This window comes from Magnolia sinica, chromosome 1, assembly GCF_029962835.1.
Source record: "Magnolia sinica isolate HGM2019 chromosome 1, MsV1, whole genome shotgun sequence".
NCBI classification, from domain to species: domain Eukaryota; kingdom Viridiplantae; phylum Streptophyta; class Magnoliopsida; order Magnoliales; family Magnoliaceae; genus Magnolia; species Magnolia sinica.
The window spans coordinates 102,006,870-102,022,553 of NC_080573.1; the positions used below are offsets into that span (position 1 = coordinate 102,006,870).

A 15,684-nucleotide genomic window follows, 5' to 3' on the forward strand; every position below is an offset into this window, starting at 1 on the left:
TAGGTTAAGCTTCGGCGGCTTGAGGTTAGACGGTAGAGGCACTACATCGGTTTGTGGCAATTTTTCAAATTGTGGCCTCCACCAGTTAACTTCAAGTATCGGTGCAGTATCAAGCAAGGCACACGTCTCCCTAAGCATGTCATCATCAAAATCATGGGAGTGGGTCAGGCATGTCTCTAGATGGTCGGAGGATAAGGTCAGAGGTGTCGTATCTTCCACGAAAGAGTCAATCATGTTAATATCGTGAAAATCGTCATCATCCTCTGAGTTGCTGCCGTTATTGAAAAAAATGTTTGACTCCAATGTCAAATTTCCAAAAGACATAGTCATGACACCATTCCTGCAATTGATAATTGCATTTGACGTGGCAAGGAATGGGCGACCAAGAATGACGGGAATCTGAGTGCTCATGTTATTGATGGGTTCGGTGTCCAGGATGATAAAATCTACAGGGTAGTAAAATCTATCGACCTGGACTAACACATCCTCAATTATCCCTCTTGGTACACGAACAGAGCGATCAGCAAGTTGTAGTGTGGTTAGGGTGGGTTTTAATTCACCCAAACCTAACTGTTTGTATACCGAGTAGGGAATCAGATTGACGCTTGCTCCTAAGTCAAGAAGTGCATGATCAATTCGATGGTTCCCGATTACATATGATATGGTTGGGTTACCGGGATCCTTGAATTTCTGTGGCACGTCTTGCTTCAGGATGGCACTCACTTTCTCAGTCAAGAAGATTTTCTTTTGAATAATTTTTCATCTTTTGGTCGTGCATAAGTCTTTCAGGAATTTGGCATATGAAGGTATCTGTTTAACGACATCAAGTAGAGGAATGTTGACTTTCACCTGTTTCAACACCTCTAGGATATCTTGAGAGTTAGAGAGAGGTTTTGGTGAGACCAACCGTTGGGGGAATGGAGCAACTGGCTTCTCTAGAAGTTCCGGTTCTAATTTTTGTGGGGCATCACTAGCTCCATCATTGTTGTCCTCTTCTGGTTCTTGAGGCTTTTCGGGCCTAACCGGAAGAGTTTTATCAATGATCTTTCCACTCCTAAGAGTGGTGATGGATTTAGCGTGCCCCATCTGATTTTAAGAGCTGGGATCATTAATCTCGCACTGCGGTTTAGGATTGGGGAGAGGTTGTGCAGGAAGCATCCCCTTTTCTATAACCGTCATACGAGAATCTATCTTTTGCATAAAATCTGTAATTCCCTGCATTGCCTGAGCCAGCTCTTGTATGGGATTTTGAACCAGTTCCTCTTGAGGTTTCACTTGATTTGGATTTTGATTGAAGAAACCTGGAGGAGTAGCCATTTGTCCGTTCCTCCAACTAAAGTTTGGATGATTTTTCCAGCCAGGATTGTATGTATTGGAGTTAGGTCCAGTAAAAGGTCTTTGATAGTTGTTTACGGCATTGGCTTGTTCATTCAACACTCCTCGAAAGGCGGGTATTGTAGGACAGTTTTCAGTTGTGTGAATGTTGCAATCACAAATGCCGCAAACAACTTCATTGACCTTATCCTTCTTTCCTTCCATGGCCTCAACTTTCCTTATGAGCGTAGTCACTTTACACTTGAGATCATCCTCTTCTTTCAAGAGATATAATCCACCTTTCTCCTTTAATTGAGTCGGCTTAGACGTGGTGTTCGACTTTGGGTAATAGTCCCAAGATTGTGTTTTTTCAGCCAGGCTGTCGAGGTAGTCCCATACCTCGTCGACATCTTTATTAATGAACTCTCCATTGCACATTGTCTCGACCATTTGGCGCATGGAAGATGTCAATCCATCGTAGAAAAAATTTGTAATGCGCCACGTTTCAAATCCATGTTGTGGGTATGAACTGACCAAATCTTTGAACCTTTCCCAACATTGGAAGAATGTTTCATCTTCCTTTTGGGCAAAGTTCATGATTGCTTTTCTGAGGGTAATCGTTTTATGATGTGGGAAGAATTTTTTTATGAATTCCCTCTGCATGTCGTTCCATGTGCCAATGGATCTAGGACGCAGTGAATGTAACCACGTCTTAGCTTTCTCTTTTAAGGAAAAAGGAAAGAGTTTCAGCCTAATTGTATCCTCAGATACATTAGGAAAACATAATGTAGCTATAATCTCATCGAACTCTTTCAAATGTAAATATGGACTCTCTGATTCAAGTCCATGGAATTTGGGAAGGAGTTGAATAACTCCTGGCTTGATGTCCATTTGTCCTGTGTTTTCAGGAAAAATCATGCATGAGGGCGTACTCACTCCCGCCGGTTGTAGATAATCTCGTAAAGTACGAGGCGGGGGTGCTTGTTGCACCTCATTTTCATCTTGGGTATCCTCCCCCCTAGGTGGAAGTAGAGGAGGTTGGTCTTCAGCCATAACCTCAGTTAACTCAGGGGATTTCGAGCGGTGTCTAATCCTGCGATGGATAGTCAACCCCTCAACCAATCCTCCTTCAGTCAAGAGACGTCGAGTGTCGTCACGGGCCCACTTGGGCATGAAACACTCGCAGCCCTCAATCAAATTCAAAGCCTAATCCTAAGAAAGGAAAAGAAAAAGGAAAGAGAGGGAGAGTTGGAAAGAAATTACCAAATTGGAGTCCTAAGTTAAAAACCTGCAAAATAAAACAAAAATAAGTTAGATTCTAAAAAGAGAAGAACGATCCTTTAAAAGGAAAATGACAGTAAATTAATTTCTAAAAGAAGGAATTCTTAAAAGAAAGTGGAAATTTCTAAAATAAATTAGGAAAGACCTAAACTAGAAAGTAAATTATTAAAAGAGAACTGAAAAATAGAAAGTAAGAAAGGAGCTTACCGAATTAGAAATTTCTATCTTAAAGGCCTACAAAATAGGAAGGTTAGTTTCTAAACAAAAATTCTAAAAATAAATTAGGAAACAAATTAGATTCTAAGAGAGTTAGAATTAGAAAGTTACTAGAGAACAAGAATAGAAGGTTAATCTCAGAAAATGGGAATAACTAACCTAGTTTCTAAAAACAAAAGAGGAAAGTTTCTAAAAGTAAACTATTTCCTACAAATAGAGAAATACTAGAGTTAGAAAATTTCTAAAATTTAAACCCTAATTCTAAAAATAGGAAAAGGTAGAGAGATTAGGAAGGAATTACCAATTGAGAAACTTATGTCAAGATCCTATAAAACAAGAAACAAGTTAGTTTTGAACTCAAATAAAAATAAATAAAAAACTAAGGTTAGTAAAATCCTAATCTTAAACTAATCCTAAAACCAATTAATTTTAGAGAATCGTAACCGTCAGTCCCCAGCAACGGCGCCAAAAACTTGTTCACACCCCAAGTGCAGGATTGTGATGTAGTAATAAACTCGGTAAGACCGAGGTCGAATCCACAGGGACTGATATCTATACGTTATCTAAAACCAAGTAGAACTAGAACTAGACTAAGATGTGATCTAAACCAAGTAGAATTTAAGAAATAATTATGGAACAATTATCTAAAACTTTAAGGAATTCAGAGGAAGGAAACTAGGGATTCAGAGGATCCACTTGTAGAGATCAGGGAGAAATTATGCCTGCTTCAGAAATCATGGAATTTAACTAGACTTCCTTTGATATAGTTTTCAAGAGGTGAAGGGTATATGAATTAGAATGAATTCCATCATCTAACCATACCCAGGAGACAAAGCAAGCAACAGGATTAAACTAATTACCAACCAATCAACAATGTATGAGGATCAGGAAGGGTACTGTTATCCTACCATGCCCATGGAGCAATGATGAACAACAGGGCTTCCTGACTTCATAAACATAAAAAGGGGAAGAAAATATTCAAAGCCATTGCAAACCCATTGTAATTTCAGTCACAACAGACCATAAAAGACTAAAAAATATTCCTTTAATAATCAACTAAATCAAATTCAGTTTATGAATTAAAGGCACAAAGTAGAATCTCCTATCTCGCTACAGGCTTCACCTCTTAGCCCTAGCTAAGGGGTTTAGCCACACATAGGCATGATGTGGCTGAACTTAGAAAATAAAAAGAGAAAGAATAGAAGGAGAACCAGGTCTCTCTCTCAGCTCATGTGCCACGTTACAGCAGAAGAAAAATAACTGCTTTTGCTTCCTCCTGCTCCTTCACGTTTTCGCCCTAACCAAGCCACGTTTCTGGTTCCAGCCGGCCTCCTCAGCTCACGTTCCAGCCCCAAACTCTCTTTCTCCTCACGTCTCGGCCAGCAGAAAAAAACGTCTTCATGTTTCTTCCTTTCTTCCTTCAATCCTCCCAAACGAACAAAACCAAAACCGAGCCCCCTTGATCCCTGTCTCCTCCTCTATTTTATAGTTGCCAAGGGCAGTAGACGGAGTTTTATTTTTGGAGAGAGACCCTGCCAGAGTTGGACTTTGCACGCCCTTTGCTGCGACAATGCCTCACACAGTCATGAATGCGGCGTTTCCGCGCTTCTTCTTCTTTGTTTTTTTCAAAAGGACAACGTCCTCTGGGAGTTTTCGGGCAGTCCTACATGATGAACGGTTCAGATCGTCCGTCCGATCGCCCCCACGAGCGCACAACTCGCCGTGAAAACCGGACGGTGTCCGATCGCGAAACAGAGTGCGTTACGCACTTGCGCTGGCTGATGGTGGGGCCCACATAGCTTTCGTTTTGGGAAATCCACGCCGTCCACTGGTTTCCCCTCGAAATTTTAGTCAGGAAGGTATATTTTTGGAGTGAAATCGAAGGGGTACACAAGATTTTCTACTCAGCCGTTCATCATGCCTTTAACGGTTAGGATTCTGTAATATTTTACATGGTCTCAAAAGGCCGCCTTGGTGAGGTAAATACCCCACCTACGCACACAATGGACGGTCCCGATTGATGCTATGCATGATGTGTGGAGCCCACAAGCAGAACTGACGGTCGGGCAGCGTTACGCTGTTGCGTAATTTGAAAATTTTGAGTTTGAGTCGGTCAGCGCCAGCGCGCTGACCGACTTTGAGTGCACGGGTGCACGGCTGGTGCACGTGATGTTATGCACATTCATCACAGGCGGGGCCCCACAGAGATGTTAATGAGAAATCCGTTCCGTCCATCACCTCATATAATGGGTTGAGAAAAACTTCAAGCATATCCAGATCTCAAGTGGGCCCAGAATTAACTGTTTATGGGCGGATCTGACCGTTGGGCCACTTCCACAGTGATCCAGGAGCTGAAATTTTACGTGTACGGTTCATTTATGGTCTTCAGGCCACGTATGGAGTTTTGAACTGATCAGATGGTGGGAACCTTATGATCTTGCATTCTGGACACTTTTCAGGTCACTTGAGCTTCAATTCCTCGATTTTCTTGGATCCCTGGCGTGCAAATCTGTTGATCTTGATCTCCTAGGGTCCGTTGCTTGCCTTGGTGACTTCAGACTGTTAAATCCATGCTTTTAGCACCCTTTTCCAGTCCAGGCTTGTGAATACGCCCTGCATCACAAACATGATTAAATTAGGCCGTTAAACCATACTATGTTTGTAAATCCTGGCAATAACTGGGGTCTGATATGCAATATTTGACCCTCAACAGCGCTCAAGAAACAAGAAGGAAGCTCTAAAGGCAGGAAGGATTCAGTGAATCTTTCTGAGGAGAGTGACACAGAAGTGTTGATCTTGTCTCTTGATGCGAATATTGAGTCTTGGGTTATAGACTCAGGTACTTCGTTTTATGCCACTTCATGTAAGGAAGTTCTACGTGATTATGTGTTAGGTGACTTTGGGAGAGTCTACCTGAGTGATGATGAGCCATGCAGTATTGTTGGAAAGGGAGACATTCATGTCAATTAGAAAGACGGAACGACTTTGAAATTGAAGGATGTCAGACATGTACCAAGTTTGAGACGGAACTTAATCTCAATGGGCCAGTTGGCTGATACCGGTTATATGACGACATTCACCAGTGATTCCTAGAAGATTACTAAAGGTGCTTTAGTGATATCTCGAGGCAAAAAGGAAGGTATTTTGTACGTGACTTCAGGATCGTATAGTTCACTCGCAGTCGCATCAACTGGAGTGAATGGGCAGTTATAGCATCAGAGGTTAGGACATATGAGTGAGAAAGAGATGAAAGTGCTATTGTCAAAAGAGAAGCTACTAGGGCTAAAATCTATTCACTTGAAATTCTACGAGGACTGCGTGTATGGCAAGCAGAAAAGGGTAAGTTTCAAGAAGACAGAACGCGCTCTAAAGACGCATCTGTTGGAGCTTGTACATACTGATGTGTGAGGACCGGCACAGGTATCATCTCTTAGTGGCTTACATTTTTTTTTTATTGATGATGCTAGTAGAAAACTATGAGTATATTTCTTAAAGCATAAATCTGATATATTTGATGTATTTAATAAATGAAAATTTATGGTAGAAAACGAGACAGGTAAAACAGTAAAATGTCTCAGATCTGATAATGGGGGAGAATACTGTGATAAGAGGTTTGAGGAGTATTGTACACCAAATGGAATCAAACATTAGAAAATGATTCCAGGGACACCACAACAGGATGGTGTGGTTGAGCACATTAACAGGACCATCCTTGAGCGCACCAGGAGCATGAGGTTACATGCAGGGTTGCCCAAGACCTTTTTGGTAGATGCTGTGAATACTGTCGCATATCTCATCAATAGAAGTCCCTCAGCACTATTGGATGGTGGGCTACCAGAAGAAACATGGACTGGGAAAGAAGTGAACCTTGCACATCTCAGAGTGTTCGATTGCACTTCATATGTTCACATTGATGTAGAGTACAGAAACAAGCTAGATACGAAGTCCAGGAGGTGTACGTTTATAAGCTATGGGTAGCATGATTTTAGCTACAGGTTTTGAGATGTAGAAAATAGGAAAATCATCAGAAGTAAGGACGTAATCTTCAATGAAAAAGTGATGCATAAGGACAGTGTGCAGGAAAATAAGGACGAGGAGAAAGAATTCGTAGAGTTGGAAGAGTTACTAGACATGGGTGTTACAGCGCCATAGGATGATCATGCACAGGAGCATTATGAGGCAGAGCTACAAACACCGGCTGTGAGGAGGTCCACTCGGGAGAGGAGACCCACAGTCCAATACTCACCCTCCTTACATTATCTACTGCTAATAGATAATGGTAAACCAGAGTGTTCTGAAGAGGCATTATATTCAGATACACAGGTTAAGTGGGAGCAGGCCATGGATGATGAAATGGACTCTCTTGAGTCTAATCGTACATAGGAGCTAGTAACTCTACCCCAAGAGTAAGAAAGCTCTTTATAACAAGTGAGTTTATAGATTGAAGGAGGAGTACGATGGTTTGAAACGGTACAAGGCTAGATTAGTTATAAAAGGGTTTCAACAAAAGGCAAGTATCGATTTCACTGAAATATTTTCACCGGTAGTGAAAATGTCTACGATTCGCATGATCTTGAGTATAGTGGCTAACAGAGGACTTACATCTAGAGCAGCTAGGTGTTAAGAAAGTCTTTCTTCATGAGGACCTTGAAGAAGAGATATATATGCATTAGCGGGCAGGATACGTGTTACCAGGAAAGGATAACAAGGTGTGCAGACTGAAGAAAGGTCTATATGGCTTGAAGTAGGCCCTGATCCAGTGGTACAAGAAGTTCAACAGTTTCATATTGGAAAACGGTTTTAGGAGATGTCATGCAGACCACTGTTGCTATTTGAAGAAGTTTGATACATCGTACATCATCATTTTTTTATATGTTGATGATATACTTGTGGCCGGTTCAAGCATGAAGGATATCTCAGATCTCAAAAGACAACCGTCTAGAGAATTTACCATGAAGGATTTAGGAGATGCAAAACAAATCTTAGGCATGAGGATAAAGCGTGACAGGGAAAACAAGAAAATAATTTTATCACAAGCAGAGTATATAGCCAAGGTACTTGATCGATTCAATATGGGAGGTGCTAAGCCAGTTAGCACTCCATTAGCCAACCACTTCAAGCTATCTAAGGAGCAAGGGGCAAAGACGCAGGAGAAATAGGACTACATGGCTAAAGTTCCATATGCGTCAGCTATTGGGAGTCTCATGTATGCTGTGGTGAGCACAAGGCCAGACATTACTCAAGCAATGGGGTTGTTAGCAGGTTCATGAACAACCCCGGGAGGGAACATTGGGAAGCTGTGAAGTGGATCCTCAGATACCTGGTAGGTACTAAGGATGTTGGCCTATGCTATGGTGGATCGAAAATCAAGCTACAAGACTACGTGGATTCAGATTTGGCAGGAGATATCGATAGCAAAAGAAGGATTACAGGTTATGTTTTTTCTCTGGGTAGTGCTGCAGTCAGTTGGGTCTCTCAGTTACAGAAGATAGTATTTATCAGTACAATGGAAGCAAAATATGTTGCAGCTACAGATGTATGCAAGGAGATGGTATAGATGCAAGGTTTCATGGAAGAGTTGGGTAAGAAGCAAGCTGTACAGTGACAGTCAAAATGCAATACACTTGGCTAAGAATTCAGCCTTTCATTCAAGGACTAAGTATATTGACATCAGATATCACTTCATATGTTCGTTGCTGGAAGATAGATCGATTACTCTGGAGAAGATTTATACAAGTGAGACTCCTGCGGATATGATGACCAAGGCGGTCACACGAGAGAAGCTGAAGCTCTGTTCATTTTTTATTGGTCTTCAGGCTTGAAAACGGGGAGGTGGTGTACTTCGGATGTAGAAGGCGAAGGTTTACAATGATGTGTCTCTAAGTGAGAGATTATTGAGATGTCGAGCCACATCTAGCCGGCCGCTCGACCGGTCGAGTGACCTGCTAGACCGGTCGACCTACTCAACCAGTCGTGGACTGGCTCGACTCGTTTTCCAGCGAATTGAGATTTTGGATTTTCGAGGTGCTCGACCAGTCATGGGATGTGCTCAACTGGTCCAAGGTACAGCTTAACTGGTCGAAGACTCCACATGACCAGTCAAGCTTACGCAGATTTGAGTCCGAATTTGATACGGACGGCGAAAATTTGAGTCAGTTTTCGTAGAGGTGCGAAAGGAAAGTTTCTTAAACTATAAATAGGTGTCCCTAGGGCTTTTCTAGGGTATGGGAAAGCTTTTTTAGGTGATGGAAAATAATTCTAAGGTGTGGGCAAAGGATTTTTCTCTGTACTTCTAAGGGAGAGGTTAGTATATTACCTTGTAATCTTCATTTTATTTCATAGTGGAAGCTTGCATCCGTAGTTTTTACCCTTGTTTGGGGTTTTTCCATGTATATCTTGTCTTGTGATTTGTTTGAAATGCTTTGATTCTATTTCTAGTCTATATTTCTTCTTGTTTATCATTTGTGGGTGAGACTAGAGATTAGATCTCGGTTCACTGCGTGGTTGGCATGCTGCGCAACATATTTTTACAAATTGGTGGCTATTCTTGTCCTATGTACCCTCCTTAAGTTGGTTGTTCTTAGGTTTCGTGTTTATGGACTCTTATAGAGGACAAGCTCTTTTCGGGATCTAGTGTGGGATCTCTAGAATCTCATGTTGGGAGCCGTTGCACAGAACATTAGGATTTAGCTCCCAAAAACACCAAAATCATGGGATAATAAAGCAATGAAATAAATCAAAGTAAAAACCACACGACACAAGAGATTTTTACGTGGAAAACCCTCAAAGAGGTAAAAACCACAGGACCTCGTCCAGAGCAATAATTTACTATGAAGTAGAATATTATAACCGATCACAAGCACACACCGCTTGAATCAAACCTTCTTAACTCATGCAGGAGTGGATAAACAATAAGAGAATAATAAAAATGGAGAAATCTCACTGATCACGAGGATGTAAAAGTGCTGAGACATCGACTGCAAAGTAGATCACCTCTACGAGCAGAACCTCCCTTCCACAAGCTTCCTCTATCTCTTTCTCTTTCTCTCACCCTTTAATAGCCCTAAACCCTTTAGCAAACCCATGTAAAACTTTAGGAAACTCTCTTGCATTATCCTAGAATAACCCTAAGACCCCTATTTATAGTTTAGGCAACTCCCTTTTTCACATCTTGCGAAACCGCCTCAAATTTACACAGTCCGCACCAAATCCGGACTAAAATCTATATAACCTCGACTAGTCGAGCAGGGTCCTTGACCGGTCGAGTGGGCCCTCGACTGATCGAGTAGCGCGGAAGAATTAACACAATTGATCACTGGACTTTGAGTCGAGCCATCCCTGACTGGTCGAGTACCACCCTCGACCGGTCGAGCCTGAGGAGAAAATTCCCATCAAATCTCTTCCTTTTTTACTCAGGAGAAATCCGTCATCTTCAAGCCAGCCAGGTTTCTACAAACCTCAAACTTGCCCTTGAGCAAAGCCTTGGTCATTATGTCTGACCCATTATCGTCCTTGTGGACCTCCTCAAGCTGTAACACCTTTTGTTCCAAAGTATCCCTGATCCAGTGATACCGAATCTCTATGTGTTTTGACTTGGATTCTTGCTCAAGTGTATAGCACTTTGACTATCGCAATAGACCACGTGCTACACCTGCTTCAGGCTAAGTTCCTATAGGAACCTCTTCATCCAAAGCATCTATTTACATGCCTCTATGACTACAATGTACTCGGTCTCTGACATCGACAATGCTACGACCATCTATAGCTTGCTCCGCCAAGAGACCGCTTCCCCTGCAAACGTGAACATGAACCCTGATGTAGACTTCCTGGAGTCTATGTCACCTGTCATATTTGCATCCGTGTAGCCCTCTAACACAGGTTTTCTGTCACCGTAGGATAGGCTTAACCTATATGAGCCTCTTTGATACCGCAGTATCCATTTCACCACTGCCCAATGTTCTTTGCCAAGATTGGCAAGATACCGGCGAGCAACACCAACCGCATATGCTATATTTAAGCGCGTATACACTATAACATACATTAAACTTTCTACTGCTAATGCGTAGGGTATCGTCTACATCTCATCCACATCTGCCTTTGTCTTGGGACACTGCCTGTCACTCAATTTGAAGTGACCATCAAGTAGAGTATTGACCGACTTCACTGCATTCATATTGAACCGCTCTAGGACTTTCTCAATATACCGCTCTTGTGACAACCAAAGCTTTTTGCTACTTCTGTCACGGGTTATCTCCATTCCTATGATCTGTTTAGCCGGGCCCAAGTCTTTCATTGTAAACGACTTACCCAACTCCTGTTTCAGCCCATTGATCTTCTTGATGTCTTTACCCATGATGAGCATGTCATCAACATATAACAGCAGAACTAAGAAATCACCATCTAAGAACTTGCACGTGAACACATAGTAGTCCGACTCTATTCTGTCATATCTATGCTTTAACATGAATAAGTCAAACTTCTTGTACCATTACCTTGGAGCTTGTTTCAGCCCATACAAGCTCTTCCTTACCCTACACACTATATGCCCTTTACCCTTAACTTTGAACCCTTTTGGTTGGTGTATGTAGATCTCTTCGTCTAGGTCACCATAGAAAAAGGCAATTTTAGCATCTAACTACTCTATCTCTAAATCCATGCTACCCGCTAACCCAAGTAACACCCTTATGAATGTCATCTTCACCACTGGTGAGAATATCTCCTCAAAGTCTATACCTTTCCTCTAACCGAACCCTTTCACTATAAGTCTGGTCATAAACCTCGTTTGTGAATTCTTCTGATCAATTTTCTTTCTGAACACCCACTTATTGCTTAGAGTTTTCTTACCCTAATTAAGAAATTCACCATATCATAGGTGTGGTTCTTATGCAAGGATTCCATCTCCTCTTGCATAGCTTTCAACTACTCACCCTTATGCTCGTCATCTAGGGCCTCAAAATAATCTTCTAGCTCTCCCCCATCAATGAGCATAATGTACTCATGCGGCGAGTACCTCTTGGATGGTTATCTGTCCCGAGATGACCTTCTTACATATGGCTCAACAGGTGGATTAGGTGGGGGCTGCTCCCCTGGTCCATCTTCTGTAGGAACTCCCTCGTCCTCTACACCTTGTTGTACTCCCCCGTCATCAGGCACCATGGGAGGAATAACTGGATTCATATCCTCTAGCTCTCCTGAACTAGGCTGTGTCTTTTGTGGCTTACAAATATCTTCAATACATTGGTCTTTAAATATCTTCAATACATTGGTCTTTAAAGAAAACCACATCTCTGCTCCTGACGAGCTTCTTTTCAGTCGAATCCCACAATCTATAGCTGAACTTTTCATCACCGTACCCCAAGAACACACATTGCTTGATCTACATATCGAGCTTAGACCTCTCGTCCTTTGGTACGTGAACAGATGCCCTGCATCCAAACATCCTGAGATGACTGTACGATGGATCTTGTCCAGTCCAAACCTTCTCGGGTACTTCTCCATTCAACAAGGCTGATGGAGACCTATTTATTAAATACACTACCGTGTGCATTGCTTCTCCCCAAAACATGTTGGGTAACTTTGCATGGCATAACATGCATCTGATTCTCTCTACAATGGTGCGATTCATTCGCTCAGCCACACCATTATGTTGGGGGGTCTTGGGAACCATCTGTTCATGCCGTATACCCAGGGACTTACAATAATCATAGAAGTCGCCCATGTATTCACCACCATTGTCAATGCGGATGCACTTTAATGATCTACCTATCTCTCTCTTGACCATAGCATGAAACATTTTAAACACGCTGAAGACCTCATCCTTGGATTTCAAAGCATAAACCCAAACACTCCTAGATGCATCATCTATAAAAGTGACAAAATACAATGCCCCACCCAAGGTTTTTGTCCTCATAGGACCACAAACATCAGAATAAACCAAATCTAATGCATACAATTTATTAACATAAGAAGTAGATTTAATAAATGAAACTCTATATTATTTCCCTGATAAACAGTCAATACAGGTTTTGAGAGGTATACCTATCACGTCTAGAAGAAGCCACTTTGTTGCTAGTTGCTGAAGCCCTTATCACTCATGTGGCCTAGACGCTTGTGCCACATGTTAATAGTTGAATCTTTCGCTGCGTTCAACCCACCCTTGCACACATTGACACTTGCCTTGTAAAGGGTGCAACACTTCTTTCCTCTGGCTGCGATCAACGAACCCTTGATGAACTTCCAGCGCCTACCAACAAATCAGCTTTCATAGCAATCATCATCCAACCTTCCTGTCGACATCAAGTTGAGGAAAAGGTCTAGAATGTACCTCACATCCCTGAGAACTAATGTGAAGCCCGCATCAGTCTTCACACAAATATCACCAACCCCTATGATCTTCGATACGTCAGAATTTTCCATCTTCACGGTCCCATAGTCACCTGACTTGTAGCTTGTGAAGAATTCCCTACATAGAGTCGCATGAAACGAGGCTCTCGAGTCTATCACCCAGTCGGTGTCCTGAATCGTAGCCGTGAGATAAATATCATGATCTGCTGAAAGAATAAGTACAACATCGCCATCTGAAGCGACCGCAGTAGAGTCTAATTCATCTTTCTTCTCCTTTCATTTTCCTTTCTTGTCATTCTCCTTCTTCTAACATTCATGCTTGTAGTGGCCCTTCTTGCCACAATTCTAGCATTCAACATTCTTCTTGGTACTCAACTTGCCTCTTGATTTATCTCGGGCCTTTTCGCCCTTTCTGTTCTTTCCTCTCCCCCGTTCTTTGGTTACAAGAGCCTCTTGCTGAGTAGACCCCTCAGTCTTCGTCCTTATCTCCTCATTGAAGAGACAATTAGTTACCTATTCTATGGATACCTTTTTGTTTAGCGCGAAGTTACTCAGAGACACCACCAATGTCTCCCAATTATCAGGTAATGAGCTAAGCAATAATAACGCCTATAATTCATCATCCATGACCATCTTCATAGCGGAGAGCTGGTTCAATATATTACTGACTTCATTCATGTGCTCAGCCACAGAACCACCATCTTTGAATTTGAGATTCACAAGTCATCTTATTAGAAAAATCTTATTATTGATTGTCTTCCTCTCATACAACCCTTGCAATTTCAGGTATAGGTTAGTGGCTGAGGTCTCCGTAGATACATGGTAGAATGTGAAATCGTCTAACCATTGTCTAATAAACCCCACCACTTTCCGGTTTATCTTCTTCCAATCATCTTCTGGCATATCCTTTGACTTTGCTGATATGCCTTGAATTGGAGAATACAAGTCCTTGTAGTAAAGCAAGTCCTCCATCTTAACCTTCCATATGGTCCAGTTAGAACCATTGAGACTGATCATCCTTGATAAGCCACCTTCCATAATTCGGAATAGATCCCACTCCGTTCAACCAACCTGAACGCTCTGATACCACTTTGTTGGGAGCTATTACACAAAACTTAGGATCTAGCCTCCCAAAAACACCAGAATTATGGGATAATAAAGCAATGAAATAAATTAAAGCATAAACCACATGACACAAGAGATTTTTACATGGAAAACCCTCAAAGAGGTAAAAACCATGAGACCTCGTCTAGAGCAACGATTCACTATGAAGTAGAACGTTACAACCGATCACAAGCACACATCGCTTGGATCAAACCTTCTTCACTCATGCAGGAGTGGATGAACAATAAGAGAATAATAAAAATAGAGAGATTTCACCAATCACAAGGATGTAGAAGTACTAAGATGTCGACTGCGAAGTAAATCACCTCTACGAGTAGAACCTCCCTTCCATAAGCTTCCTCTCTCTCTTTCTCTTTCTCTCACCCTTTGATAGCCCTAAACCCTTTAGCAAACCCTTATAAATCTTTAAGAAACTCTCTTGCATTACCCTAGAATAACCTTAGGACCCCTATTTATAGTTTAGGCAACTCTTTTTCGCACCTCTTGCGAAACCGCCTCAAATTTACGCAACCCGCACCAAATCCAGACTAAAATTTGCGTAGCCTCGACTAGTCGAGCAGGGTCCTCAACCGGTCGAGCAGCCCTCGACCAGTCGAGCAATGTGGAAGAATTAATACAATTGGTCGCTGGACTTTGAGTCGAGCCAGGCCTCGACTAGTCGAGCACCACCCTCAACCAGTCAAGCGAGGCACTCTACCGGTTGAGCCTGAGGAGAAAATCCCCATCATCTCATCCCTTGTTAATGATAATAGTAAACTTGAATAATAGCAATTATTTGCAGTGGGCTCAATCTGTGGAGATATTTTTAAAGGAAAAGGACAAACTTTCCTACTATTGGATGAAGCTCCGGATCCTATATGTAGACGGGAATTTCAAAACTTGAACTGAGGAGAACTATCAAGTCATGACTTGGCTGCTTAAGAGTATGGAATCGATTGTGAGTAATTCTTTCATGTTTTTAGGGCACCATTCATGATATGTATTCGGAAGCTCATATTATATCTAAAAATTTTGAGTTGATCTTAAACATCAAGAGATTTCAACAAGATTCAAGATCTCTAAATGAATACTTTTCATCTCTTTTGGGTATATGGGATGAGTTTAATCTTTATCATTCCATTCCCTCCAAATATACAACGAACTATAATTATATATGGAAGCAGTGTGAAGAAACTAGAATATTGCAATTCTTTTATAGTCTCAATTTTGAGTATTACGATGTTCGAGAGTATATTATAGTCGTGGATCATCTTCCTCCTTTAATAGTTATTTATGCCATGTGTCAGAGGATCAATACATCATTCACCCTCTACTTTCGTTCCGCCTAATCGACCTGCATATGCTGCTGGGGACTAACCTACCTTTAGCCATATATGGCTCTAGGGCTCCAGCATGGAGTACTTA

General features: G+C 41.8%; 1 non-coding gene across 1 annotated transcript; it reads left to right on the forward strand.

Moving 5' to 3' along the window:
* Window positions 1-1,822: 1,822 nt before the first annotated feature.
* On the forward strand, window positions 1,823-1,929 carry LOC131221703 (small nucleolar RNA R71). Its single transcript, XR_009159541.1, has one exon. It is a non-coding gene; the product is annotated as a small nucleolar RNA R71 (small nucleolar RNA).
* Window positions 1,930-15,684: the final 13,755 nt, after the last annotated feature.